Consider the following 14,018-nt stretch of genomic DNA (forward strand, 5'->3'; position numbering starts at 1 on the left):
TTCCCCACATGTTCCAAATAAGCCCCAAATGACACATCTGCAGACCGGAGTGCAGCCAGCTTTTTGCTATGGTGAAATAACAGTATCAGACCCCACGCATGGTAAGTGCTCAGGAAAAAGCAGGCAGTACTAGGGCAGGCAGCACCTTCACATAGTTCAGTCCTCATTAGGAAACTAGCCTCTTCTAAATGCTTAGTTCTGCCCCTGTGGAAGCGCTACTCACAAAAGTTGAACCCAGCACCCAGATGACAGTTCATCAGATATGTGACATATTTTGTACCCTCCATCGCTCTCATGCCTTGTCATCATTTCCTCATGCTTCTCATTCCCCTTTCTCTAATTGTTCCTGCCACCCCAGTCTGGGTATTCCCTGGGCTAATGTCTCTCTTAAAAAGAGGGTGCATGCTCAGGGAAACTCCTGAGCCCCATTAATTCATCTCAGCTTGCCGGCCCCAGTGCACTGCAGATTCAGGTAGCAAAGCTATGCACACATAAACTTCCTAAGGAAGAGGCATCTGGAAAGAGCCTGGAGCAGCTGGGTTGGATTCACACTCTCCTCTCACCCCTCAAAAATATCCCCAACACTGCTTCCTTCAGGGTCCCCATTCCCCACTTCTCTGGACTTGAATTAAGGGAACTGGAAGTTCTTGCCACCATGAGACACATCAAAGGCACCCCTTAGTGGGCCCAGGGTCTGTGGGTAAGTGTCCCCCCAGCGTGGCTTCCTTTCCTACTTTTGCCTGTTTGTCTGGCGGGCTTTCTCTCTTTGAAGCACAAAGAGACTAGCCATAATTTCTTGCCCACCTAATTACTCTTACCTGGAGCTTATTCACAGCCCGAAAGCAGGTAAGGCAGATGGCTGAGAATGGATCATGAGGATGCCCTTGGCCCAAACACCCAGTGGGCTATAAGAGAGTGAATTCACTTTGTGTGTGAAGATTTGGGTGTTTCCAAGAATGACATAAGCCAATCTGATTGTCCCTGGTCCAGAAAAAAAGTGGGCACTCAGAGACACTCAAAACACTTGGGGTCTAAATCCTTTGTCACTCTGGGTAATGCCCAGTCCTGGTCCATCATCTACCTCTCTTCTGCATTCTTTCACATTCCCTTCCAGCCACTCTGCTAACTCACTTTTCCCAGAACACTTTGCCCTCTCGCTTCCACATCTCTCTTGCTCCTTTGCCAGTCCAAATCCTACCTGTCCTCAAGGCTCAGTTTAATTGGCACCACTTTCTGAGTCCCTGAGGACCCACCTAGAAGTGAGCTTACCTCTCAGAATAGCTATGCCCTGTCTCCTTAGGACATCCCTGCTCTGGACAGCATTAACCTACAAGTCTGGTTTACCCCCGCCCCGGTGGGACTGCAGGCCTTGAGTCTCAGGCACAATGCAAAGAATGTAGAAATGAGAAAGGAATGGTGCCGAGGAAGATGGCCTCTGGGTGACCACCTTGGGCTGTGAGTTTGTTTCTCAGGAGCAGAGAAGGGGGTGCTCAGGATTGAGGTGTAGAATAGAGACAAAACCACAAAACCAGCACCACGATTTCAGGATCACACAGGTGGCACATATTATGTAGGGACCAATATGAGTTTAGCCTCATTGCAGTGGGGGGAGGGGGAATATAGGGATGGGAGCTGAAGTCAGGTGACACTATAACAGGTCACCTGTTATAATGCTCATACCTTAGAGAACATGAAAAGTTCTAGTTTCCAACAGGGGTCCATTTTGTCTCAGACACCAAGGGACAAGGTGTTACTTGGTCACTAAGGACCTTATTTTCCCAACCAGTCATCAAATAGTTTTGGTTTCCCTATGTGCCCAGCACTGTACCAGGTGGATGAAGGAACACAAGGATTTACAAACCAAACATAATCAGTGCCTTCAGAGAGCTTATCATGTGAAAGAAATAGGGGAGACACTTAAACAGCCACAATACTGGCCAAGGAATGCTGAGTCAGGTGGAAGGTGGAGGCATTCTGAAGGTTAGGAATGGGAGAGTGACAGAGAGCAAAAGGTGTAATTGAAATTGAACCCTTCCATCCAATGGAAAGAAGCTGGGGTTTGGGTGGGAGTCTGATGATGCAGAGCCGGCTAGATGGAGAGAAACAAGATGGCGTGTTGAAACGGATTGGGGGGCTCAGTTCCACTCAGCAGGGAGGAGGTTTGTGCAAGGCAAAGTATGAGGAAACTCCAGAAAGACTTCTGGGCCAGTTTGTGGATGGCTCCAGGGTCCAATTAGAATGTTCAGATTTTATTTCCCAGGGAAGGAGGAAGTTGGGCTTTCCAGAGAGACAAAGCCCTGTGGTATAAAACGTGTAGGGTCCTTACTTTCTCCTGCCAAGTATTTCCATCCTGTATCCAGGTCTTCCCTAATTAACTTTACAATTTCTCTCCATCTTCTAAATGTGCAGTTTAGGTACTCTGTGTGCCACTGACCAGATTGCTAATGCTGAGGGGCTGCTCCTATTTTCCATGTCCTCTGTGGGGTGGACTTAATCCCGGGCTCTGCTTGAGGTGCTCGAACCATCAGTGTCAAGATACTGCCTGTGCACCCCTGTCCACACCAGGGGGTCTCTGGACCACCTGTAAGTCATACCCTTCCCAGTTCATTTACTCACTTGTCATTTGCCCACTCACTCCCTGCGTTTGCTGTGCACCCATCATGTTGCCACAGTGATGGCGTTTATTCGCATGGCACTGGGATTGATAACACTTTCACACATTTTATTCATTTATACCTCAGCATCCCAGCAGAGTTGTGTCATCCCTTTGATAAAAATAAGGAACCTGAGTCTCAGGGAGGCTAAATGGCTTGGTCCAAAAAATAAAAGGCAACAAAAAGCAAATCTGTAATTTGCCATTGCTACCCCACAGATGAGGACTCCATCCCCCTGCCCGGACCCCCTCTCCACCCTGGGTTCCCACCACCACCTCTCAACCCATAAACCTCGGGAGCTTAGACCAGTTCCCTCTCCTTCCTGGCCACAGCCTCTGACCCTCCCTCCTGAGCCTTCTCCTTTCCTAGAACTGGCCAAGAAATAGGAGCTGCTTCCTGCTGTCACCTCACCCCCCAACCTTCTCCTGAAGCAAAACACTGCCCAGCTTTCTGTCTGTAGAAGCAGATCCAAGGTCCCTTTAGAGGTGCCAGTGTTTTAAAAAAAAATCCTGGCTGGAGTTCCCATTTTGCTCAGCGGTAATGAACCCAACTAGTATCCATGAGAACGAAGGTGCAATCCCTGGCCTCACTCAGTGGTTTAAGGATCTGGAGTTGCGATGAGCTGTGGTGTAGGTGGCAGATACAGCTTGGATCTGGCATTGCTATGGCTGTGGTGTAGTCCAGCAACTGTTTCTCTGGTTTGACCCCTACCTAGCCTGGAAAATTCCATATGCCATAGGCGCAGCACTAAAAAGACAAAAAGAAAAAAGAAGAAAGAAAGAAACCCTGGCTGGAGTTAACCTTGATCTTCTCAAAAATGATAGTGAAAGTCAGCCTCATCCAGAAAGCTCTTTGTAGGGACCTCCAAGCTCTGCCCTCTCCCTCAGTCCTGCCTGCTCCCATCCCACTCTAGGAAGGTTCTCTTTTACAGTGATTCTGAAAATTCTGAACTCTGAAATTCTAGGCCCACCAGACTTGCAGAGGACACCAAATTACAATCTGTTAGCCTTGTCCCTTGCTTAGCACAGAAGAAGCCTGCTTAGGTCCTTCCCCTAAGGACAAAGATAAAGCATTGTTCCTGTCACTAAGATGGAAGCAGAAGTGGCAGCACAGAGCAGTTTGAGGTGAAAGCCAAAAGAGGCAGTTCCAAGGGTTGTGAGGACCAGAGGGGAGGGATGGGTGTCACTTGGAGTCACAGGGCAGGACCTGGGCCAAGCAGAAAGCTGTTATGGTTGAGAGCACTGTAGGGGCACATCCCAGATAGGGAGAAGGTCAGAATGAGGGAGGTGTGTTTTGGGGACTGCGAGGCCAGGTATGGCGAAACAAAGAGCAGAGTGCGTTTTGGGGGGCCCAGCAGGCAACCGGAGACTTCCCCTTTATCCTGCCAGCAGCAGAAGCTCTTGGACTTTGTGTAGTGGTCATCTTCCCTCCCTCATCCAGTTTTGCACAGCCCAGCAGAGTCTGGGGGAGCTCCCTGGAGAGGTCACAGCAAAACCAATGCCCAGTTTGTTGCCGACCAAGCCCAGGTGTTCCAGGGGCCAGGGTGAGAGGTGATATCTGTCACTGCTGCCCACAATCCCTACCCACAAACCCCTCTGACTGAGGTCACATGGCTGCAACTCAGTTCCAAGGAGGCTGGGAAATGAGGTCCAAGGCTGGGCTGGGAGGAGGGGCAGTCCATTCGGGGACATCTTTCCAGTCTCTACCTCACAGATAGCCATGTTCTCACCAAGCAGAATTAGCAAATGTTAACGTTCTTTCACTTGCTTCAGATTTTTATAATGAGAAGGAAAAAATATCTAGGAGGAATTAAGAGTCTTGGATCCCATTCCCCATCCGTTCCCCTCCCTCTCCAGAGGCAAGTCCTGGCAAGATTTGCATGTATTTCTTTCTTATCCCTGTATTCACACATGGATATATTCACGTGGATCCATAAAACTCTACGTAGTATTGATTTACACGGTACCTAATCTATGTAAATTTTATCATATTGTTCTACATTTTGTTCTACATTTTGCCTGTTTCACTCAATATTTCTGTTCCGGGAATCTGGAATCTGTGCATATTGATTATTCAAACTCCATTTTCTTTTCTTTCTTTCTTTCTTTCTTTCTTTCTTTTTTTTTTTTTTCTTTTTAGAGCCAGACCTGCGGCATATGGAAGTTCCCAGGCTAGGGGTCAAATCAGAGCTACAGCTGCATTCCTACGCCACAGCCACAACAACTCAAGATCTGAGCCATGTCTGTGACCTACACCACAGCTCATGCCAACACCAGATCCTTAATCCACTGAGTGAGGCCAGGGATCAAACCTGCATCCTCATGGATATTAGTTGGGTTTGTTACTGCCAAGCCATGACATGACTCCTCAATGTCATTTTTGTTATTTTAACTGTTCTAGAGCATAGCATCATATTCCATATTCTTTTTATCCATTCCCCATTGATGGACATTTTGGTCAGATCTTTTATAATTTTCTGTCATTTATCATTATATTTTTTATGTTTTCTATGCTGCATTGAAATCCTGTTTCCAGAAGCACACAGTTCATTTTCCTGTTGGAGAGAAAATACTGAAACTCTTCATTCCAGTCCAAAAGCAATTACTAAGCCTCAGTTACAGGCAAAATACTAAATTAAATACCAAAAAAAAAAAAAATGCATCCAGTAGAGCTCCTGCCTTGGAGGAGCTTATACTCTGGAGGTCAGGATAAGCGTGTTAGAAGCCTGTATGTTAAAAACTCTATGATGAGCCCAGACAGCCCACAGGCAATTAAGAGATAATGTGCAGTTGATTTGAAAGGAATTGAAGGCAGTGAGATTAAGTGGAAAAGATATATGTATATGGATTTGATCAGAAGAGCTTTCTTAAAAGAACTAGATCAGGGCCTCAAAGACAATATGAGATTGAAGTGCTCAGGGGTACATATTCAGTGAACAAGAGAGAGGGCATTCCTGGCAAGGGGACTGTAGGAGCAAGTGCCCTGGGGCAGGACTCAACGAGGAATGTGAGATGTCTGGTCTGCCTGGAGTGCCTGGCGGGGATGAGCAGGGAGCCATTCTTTCATTTCTAAAGTTGAGCTCAGGCCCACATTTGGAATGGTGTCCACGTGGCCTGTGGCCCTGGGCAGCCAGCCCGGGTGGTATTTTTCCATGACCCTGAGCAGGGAAGAAGTTCAGTCACTTGTTGATAGCAATGTGACCATTCAAGGAGAAAACAATTAGGGATGCTGACCTCTGGGCCCTCGAGAGGAGGGAGGGAAGGAAAAAATTCTCCCCGGAGGGAAGGGGCCGGGTGGGAAACATCCAAGAGGGTAATTGGTAAATATTATTGTTTCATTCCATGTTTGCCTGCTCTGTGCGGGTCCCTCTGCAAGTGGTGCGTTTAAATCACACTGTCTGACTTTGGCAGGTTTAATTGAGTCGCCACTGAAAAAGAAATTATCCCTGTGCTATTAATTTTTATAGTTCCTTGGGGCTTTTAAAAAGTGTTTGGATTTTCTAGGTCTTTGAAAATGAAAACATTAAATTTTATTAAAAGGAAACACAGGGGGGTTAGCAGGGCCCAGCCAGGCCCTGACGAGACTGTTGGTGGAAAGATCTGGGCCCTCGCAGGGGGCGTGACAAAACTTTTGCCCCTTTTAGAATTAGAGTTAGGGGGTCTCTAAGGATGTGTGATGTCAGCCAGGCCTGTGTTCCCTCCTGGCTCGCAGTGGTCACCCATGTCAGTGCCATCCAGACCTCTTGCTGGTACCTAGGTCTAGGAACAGCCATGAAAGGACTGAGGGATACACAGGGCAGACCTAGTTTGGGATGGGGGGGCTAGAAGCTTTCACAATTTAGGGGACCCTCTTAAGGAAAAAGAATTCAAAAGTCCAAACACAAATTATCTATGAAAGCGAAATTATATTTATAAAGAGAAAAAAAGTCACAACAAATTACAAATTTTAAAAACTGACAAATCCCACAGACATCACAAAATCTAAAATAACTCTCTCATGCTCCTCCGTAGTACTTCCTACCCTTTTTTTTTAGCAACAAACTCTTTGATCATCTCTTTAAATGAGTATCATTTTTCAATCTCATTTTTATAGAGGGAATACAAAGATAATTCAGTCTCCCCTCTAACAAGTTGATCCAATTTTGTATTTTATTATTCACGGTTTGAAAAGGTTTCTTTCCATCTCACAATTTGTCACTGGTAATGCCATGTGAATTTTCAGAATTGTTATCAACTTTGGGAAAAGCTCTGTCAAGTAGCTTTCATACATGAGCTATGAGATTTCAGGGCATTTCAACTCCTCTGTTTCAGTGACAAATCTCAAATACTCTGTGAATTTATGAAACTCCCTAACCAGATTGTCATCGATGTCCTCATTGAAGTGGTGTGTAATGAGTTTTATGTTATCTCCGTCAGCGTCAGTATTTCCTGTCAAATCAGCAAGACATTTAAACATGGGGATTCTGATCAATTCTATGTCAGTAATCCCCATCTAAAAAGAAACAAAATGAGTGGTGCATTTATAATGGTATTACTTTACATGATCGAGAATATTCCTGACAAAGGAACGCTTTCATTTTGAGTAGGCGGTGATGGGAATGGAATCCTCGGCTTGCAGGCAATTTCACAGAGCTGATGACTGGAGGGATCCCCACCTGCTGGTTTCTGGCTCTGTACATATCCCACTCTCCCAGGATTGGCATCATAGAGCACATTAACTCAGGGCTCCCTTTGTGGCTGGGAGTCCATCTGACACAGAGTCCCTCTGCAGAGGGGAGAGGGTGTTCCTGGAAGCCTCCCCCCATGGTGACAGCTAGCAATACCCGACTTACACAGAGAATCAACTGAATGCCATAAACTAAATGACCTATGTAAATATGTCCCACTAAACCCAAACCAACACAACCCTAACTGAACTGTCCCTTACCTAGTTTCCAAAGAGAACACCCTGATGCTACCAAAATAAAGATAATATGACAGGGGCAAACCCGAGGTGAAAGAAACAGGGGTATTAATGGACTGAAGTTAAAGTATCTTATATTCAACAGCTAGGTGAAAACATATGACCATGTAAATACCCTGTATTTGAAGTTGAAGTACCATCAGCATCACAGAAAATTCACTCCTGCACACTGTGGAAGATATGGCGAGAGGACCTTGAATCTGGAATGTCAGGAAATTAACTAACCATGCATATAGAGGCCTAAAATAGCACGGGACTACCTACATGACAAATAAATCAAAGGGACTTTGTGCAGGGCCATCACTGAGCTTCAGATAGGCAGGTAGTCAGGGTGTGATAGGAGCCCAGAAAGGCAGGAGGTGGACCTCAACCTGGGTAAGAGTCATATGGCTGAAGAAGAGCATAGCTCTTATGAGTGTGTGTTTGTGTGTGTGTGTGTGTGTGTGTGTGTGTGTGTGTGTGTGTGTGTGTGTCTGTGTCTGTGTGTACATATGCTTCTGTGAGCCTGTATGCCTGGGCATGTGTGAGCATATGCAGGGAGGGAAGGAAGGGATCAGCATGAAGTCCACAAGAGGAACAGCCTGGCATGATGGTGGACATCAGTCTGCCACATGAGGAGCACACTGAGGCCCACGTAGGTGAGGCAGCTGGGCCCAGCTTGCACAGTCAGGGTTAGAACACAGAGCCATCTTCAGGCCTCCAGACATCACATCCAAGGTGCTGACCTCAACAACACACTCCATCCAGGGTTCCTCTCCAGGGCTGTACCAGTGTATCCCGACCAGCTTCTCCCCAGAGAGTGCCCTTCTGGGCACAGAAAGGCTGCAGATGAGCCTGCTAGCATCCTGCCTCCTCCTATCCTTTTACCTGGTCCCCATTTAAAGCCACAGGCACTGGGTGCCAAGTGGGGACGTGAGTGCAGGGGAGAGGTGCCTTATGTTTCAGTGGCCAGGTGTGCACTGCTACCGTAAGGAGACAAAGTAGGTGTGGGTCATTCCTTGGAGTAAGAACTCTAGGTGATTTGTACATTGCTTCAGGTGGGGAAATAAGAATGTGGGGAGTTCCCATTGTGGCACAGCAGAAACAAATCCAACTAGGAACCATGAGGTTGCAGGTTCAATCCCTGACCTTGCTGAGTAGGTTGAGGATCCAACATTACTGTGAGCTGTGGTGTAGGCCAGCAGCTGTAGCTCCAATTCAACTCATAGCCTGGGAACATCCATATGCCATTGGTGCAGCCCTAAAGAAACAAACAAAAAAAGAATGTGGGATAACTCAAATGTCATTTCAGGTAGAAAATCAAGGAATAGTAGGAATTGTGCTGGGCCCTCAGCAGTCTCTACTCCATAATGGCAATTCTCTGATTATGTCCATTTTATAGACAAGGAAACTGAGGCTTAGAGAAGTGAGAGAGTTTGCCCAAGGCACACAGGAAAAAGCAGCAGGGCCAGGATTTAGAGTCAGATAGTCTGCTTTTAAAGCCTGTGTCTTAACCACTACGATCTACTGCCTTCAATGGAGAAAAGTGGGATAATTCTCCCATAAGCTCAGAACATCGACCAAAACATGGGACCATTTTAAAAACCTCTAAAGAGTAAGCTGATAGCAGCCCTCTCCCTGCTGTCATCTCTGACACAGACACACATGTATAACACACGTACACCACACACGTCCACATCACTGTCCCCCTGACCTGGCCAGATGTCTTGCCTGTGACTGTCCCTGCCCCAACCATTAAGACTCCACCCAATAAGAAACGATCTTTGACTCTTGTTTAATCTCCACATGAACCTTCAATACTTATAGCCTTTGTCTCTTAATATTTCAGTGTATTAAAGAAAAAACCTTGGAGACAGGGGATTATCTCCATCAGCAGCTACCTGGGTGGGCTGAGAATACTTCAGCTTTGCTCAAAAGTTCGGGTTTATAAGAAATGCTGGAGAGGGTGAGGGGCAAGGTGAAAGGTTTTCAGAATGTGTGTGTGTGTCTGTGTGTGTGTGTGTCTGTGTGTTTCCAAGGTATTTTCAAAGTATACTACAGCTGCAGCCTGTGGTCAATGGGAACCTGGTGATTGGTTTGGATTGATTTGAAGAACTCTAGAAGCCAATAACTCTATTACTCTGTCTCATTTTATAGCTGGAATATGTGCACATAGTGTGTGTGTTTGTGCGCATGAGCAACTCACCAAGAGAGAAAGAACCAGAGAGTAAGCCTGACACAAGCTGAGGGATACGAGTTCCAAATTTTCTTCGTAATTCTGTTTACCACTGTTCATGCCAAGAAGTAAAGGCCAACGCCCCCTCCCAGACTGAAGTCATAAATCTCAGGCCTGTGGGAACAGGGCCCACCCTTCCCCACAGAGATAGACAGAGACGCTGGCACAGACGCACGGTGTGGAAACTTCCACTGGCCTGCGTTTGACCTCCCTACCTCAAGTTCTCGCATCTTAAAGGGACCCCAGCTGACAGAGAGCAAGCTGGCTGGACAGCCCAGATCTGTCTGCTGGTTTTGAGCTATAGTCCTTGAACATAGGGAGGCTTTTCTGTCTTATTCAAAACCCAGGATGCCTAAAAATTGGGAAGGAGTCCGTGTCCCTTGCATTCAGAAGCCTGAGGTTATTTCCACTCAATTTCTGAAAAAGCTAAGCCAGGTGTGTTGTGCTCAGGGCCTGTGGCGAGGAAGGACCTCTGGCCCTCGCTGCCCTGCCCTGAGCAAGTTACCTGCCCTGGGCCTCCACCTTTGCTACCATTTCACTGGAGAGTTGTTGGGTTCAAAGTCCAAATAGTCACTTACCTCAAGAGGAGGCCTATAGAAGTTCCCTTGTGGCTCAGTGGGTTAGGGATCTGGCATGGTGGCTGCTGTGGCATGGGCTCCATCCCTGGCCCTGGAACTTCCATGTGACATGGGTACAGCCAAAAAAAGAAAAAGAAAAGAAAAGAAAAGAAAAGAAGAAAAGAAAAGAGGAGGTCCATAAAACAAAAAAGGTAAAAAAATACCCAGGCAAGTGCAGATAATTCGTGAACAACAAACCCACCCAGGGTCTCAGGAAAGGACAGTGAGAAACTGGAGAAGGGCATCTATGGTATCTCTGAACCTGCCCTTCAGAATCACAGGGCTCGACCCAGGCTGACCTTCCAGTGACCTTACACTCAATCACTGCCTTTGAACTAGGCAGGTGTTGAGCTGTCCTCGTCCCCACAGCCCGATGCTCACTGAAATGCCCAGCTCCCACTCCTGAGAGGAGCCGAAGGACCAGGCCTCTCACAGTGGTAGCTCTGGTCCCCCTGTCACTATGCACATCTTCCTTTCTCTGCCTTACCACTTGTTCCTCACATCCCCAGCATCCTTCCCTTCCACTGCCACTCCCAATAGGGCCTAGGCACCCTCATTCCCTGCCTCATCTGCCTTCTGAGTTTTGTGGCCTATGGCTGTGGGACTGTGCTCATTGGTGAGCTGATTCATTTCTGTCTTGTGCCTGGCTCTGGGACCCATTATGACACCTCCACCAGAGAAGCCAGAGGCCCGGCCTAACCTTGCCTTTGGAGAGAGTGCTGTTTGGCTGGAGGAGGATGGTGCCATTGTTGGCTAAATAAATAGTTACAGTCCTGCCCCATTCAAGGCACAGTGTAGGATTACACTTCCTGCTCATTGTGGTGGGTAGAATCCAAGAATGATTCCAGCCAACAAGTTGTGAGCAAATATCATTTCCAACCCAGGACATCCAATTGCTGAGGCAAGACCTCATAAGACCTTTATCTCTGGCATGAGGACCAGCTGCTTCAAGAAGGCAGCTCCTTCACCAGCCTCAGTTCCCTGAAGGATGACGTTGAGCAGAGCCCACCCCTCTCCCGGCCCCCATAGACACGTCAGACATTTAGTACGAGCAGGAAATAAGCCTAGGTGGTTTCAACCCACAGAGATGGGGAGGGGGTCACTGCAGCACAAACTAACCTACCCTACCCTGACTGGTCCAGAAAGGCATAGAGTAGAGGTCTTAGGCAAAATGAGAGTAGTCAAGTGCTGTACATAGTCATATTCTGAAAATTACAAAACTGATGGTAAAAGCCAGATACAGTAAAAGAAGAGAAGTTGATCTAAGCTGGCATGGTCTAAGGTCCTTTCCAGGAGTCTGAGCAGTATTTAAATTAGGTTGATGGGAGTGGGTGGAAATGCTCACCTCCCCCAGTTCTCCTTAAAACTTGGGCACTTAGGAGTTCCCAGGTGGCTTAGCAGTTAAGGATAGGGCATTGTCACTGCTTGGTGCAGATTCAGTCCCTGGCTTGCCTCAGGTATGACCAAAGGCAAAACAAAACACTTAAGCACTTATTCCAGTCCAATGTATATCCAACATTTTATTAGTTAGGAAGGCATCCGGCTTCAGTTGCATCCCTCACGACCCCCTCTCCTCACCGCAATGGCCTCTCAACACACACCTTCAATCTTTTATATTTTTTTCATCTTTTTAGGGCCACACCCACAGCATGTGGAAGTTCCCAGGCTAGGGGTCGAATCAGAGCAACAGCTGCCAACCTACGCCACAGCCATCGCAATGCCAGATCCGAGCCACATCTGCGACCTACACACAGCTCACGGCAATGCCAGATACTTAACCCACTGACTGAGGCCAGGGATCAAACCAGCCGCCTCATGGATGCTAGTCAGATTCGTTTCCACTGCACAGCAATGGGAACTCCTCAATCTCCTATTTATTTCTTTTCTCTCATGCTTACTTCTAGTCTGAGAAAATGTTGTGCCCTCCTCCTGCCCACATCCACCCCATCCACCACCTCCCAGGGACTCAATTTTCAATGATCCACACTTCTGTTTCTTGACAAGAGCCTGTAAATGCTCTCACATTTCACTCTATTTGAAATAAAAATGATCTCCTAGCCTTTAACCAATCTCTTTACTTGGTCTAAATGGTTAATTAATATACCAATTCTATACTACCTTATTCCTTTAGAATCCACTATGTGCTTCTCTCTTACAAAATAAAATTGAAGATTTAGGAATCAGATGCTATAAAAACCAACCCAAGGTATATTGAACCCAGACTTCATATCTCATCCCTGGCCAGTGTCAACCACATCATCATATATCTGAGAAATCAATATTCTATGAAATAAGGATTTCAAGATGAAAGTTTACCTTAGCTGCCTACATGTGGTAATTAGCCATGCTGTAATGACAATAGATCTGATTTACTATAAAATGGCTCAGGCCATTATGGTAAAATAATTTGGCTCATTAAATAATCTATCTGCCAAGAGTGCTGGTCCACATCTTTATCCACTCTCACTGACAGTGGGAGACAGAGCCCTGGGGTGGAAATCAGGAGCCCTGGTTAACTAAGCAGCTATGTGACCTTGCGCTAATCTCGTGCCTTCTTCAGGCTGGATTTTGCAGCCCACCCACCTCTACCCTTAGTTGAGAAATTTCGACTAAAAGTCAAGCGTTGGCCTTTAAAACTAAAACAGTATTTTATTTTTTTCTCATCATTCTTTTCTGTGCTAAATTTTAGTGTTGTCAAAAATGAAGAAAGAGTGGAAACTGTATCAATTTGTTTCAGATAAGCAGGGGGGAAAAGTATCTTTCATCCTATAGCAAGTGTGTGCCATTGAGGGGGACCAGCTAGCCAGGGACTGATATGGGCTGGTGTGTGGTTAGTATCTCTCAACAGAGAAGAAGTGTAGGAAGAGCACAGCACCCTGTTCTCACCCCTGAAATACCCCTATTAGCCATGTGATTTTAAACCCATCACTTAACCACTCTGGGCTGCCTTTAGGCTCCCAAACTCCATACCATCTTATATGTTCTTGAAGACCCAGTCTGAAGTCTCCCTAAACACTGACCTCACCCTCACTTTGAAAAGAAGTTCTTCTTGGATTATTTGGTTGGCATGCATGTGTTGGGTCTTAAAGCACCATGGTAGAGGGTCTTCCTCTCATCTCCCAAAGCAGACTTTTTGGGCACCTTCCTACTCTAAGACCACCCATGGCCTACATGTACTCAAATGCTGGGATCTGAGAGTGACAGGAGAGTAAGACAGAAGCTTAGAGAATTCACAACTTACACGTACTGAGTCCACCGTTTTCTGGCACACCATACATTAGCAACTTGGGATGATAAAGTTCTTTAAGAAAATAGCCATCTTTATGTTTCCAGAGTATGTTGAAGTCTGCGAGCAGTGTGACTTCCATCATTTTTCTTGATCTCACAAGACTCTTCTCAATCTCAGTTCTCCCACCAGGGACCTTTGGTGGTGTACCATGGAGGGCCGGAGGTCTGGACCATGTACCTCCTCCTGGAGCACCACGTGACACCAGAATTGTGTAGCAAGGGCAAAGAGAGCATTAAGAAACTAAAAATTGTACATAATGTTTCCTTATTTCTACATTAAAC

The 14,018-nt window shown here is 46.5% G+C and overlaps 1 protein-coding gene across 8 annotated transcripts in view; it reads left to right on the forward strand.

Moving 5' to 3' along the window:
* Positions 1–14,018, forward strand: part of SLC14A2 (solute carrier family 14 member 2) — a 471,990-nt gene that overhangs the window by 346,449 nt on the left and 111,523 nt on the right. The gene's annotated exons all lie outside the window — the stretch shown is intronic.

The sequence above is a fragment of the Phacochoerus africanus genome, chromosome 2, assembly GCF_016906955.1.
Source record: "Phacochoerus africanus isolate WHEZ1 chromosome 2, ROS_Pafr_v1, whole genome shotgun sequence".
Classification (NCBI taxonomy): Eukaryota; Metazoa; Chordata; class Mammalia; order Artiodactyla; family Suidae; genus Phacochoerus; species Phacochoerus africanus.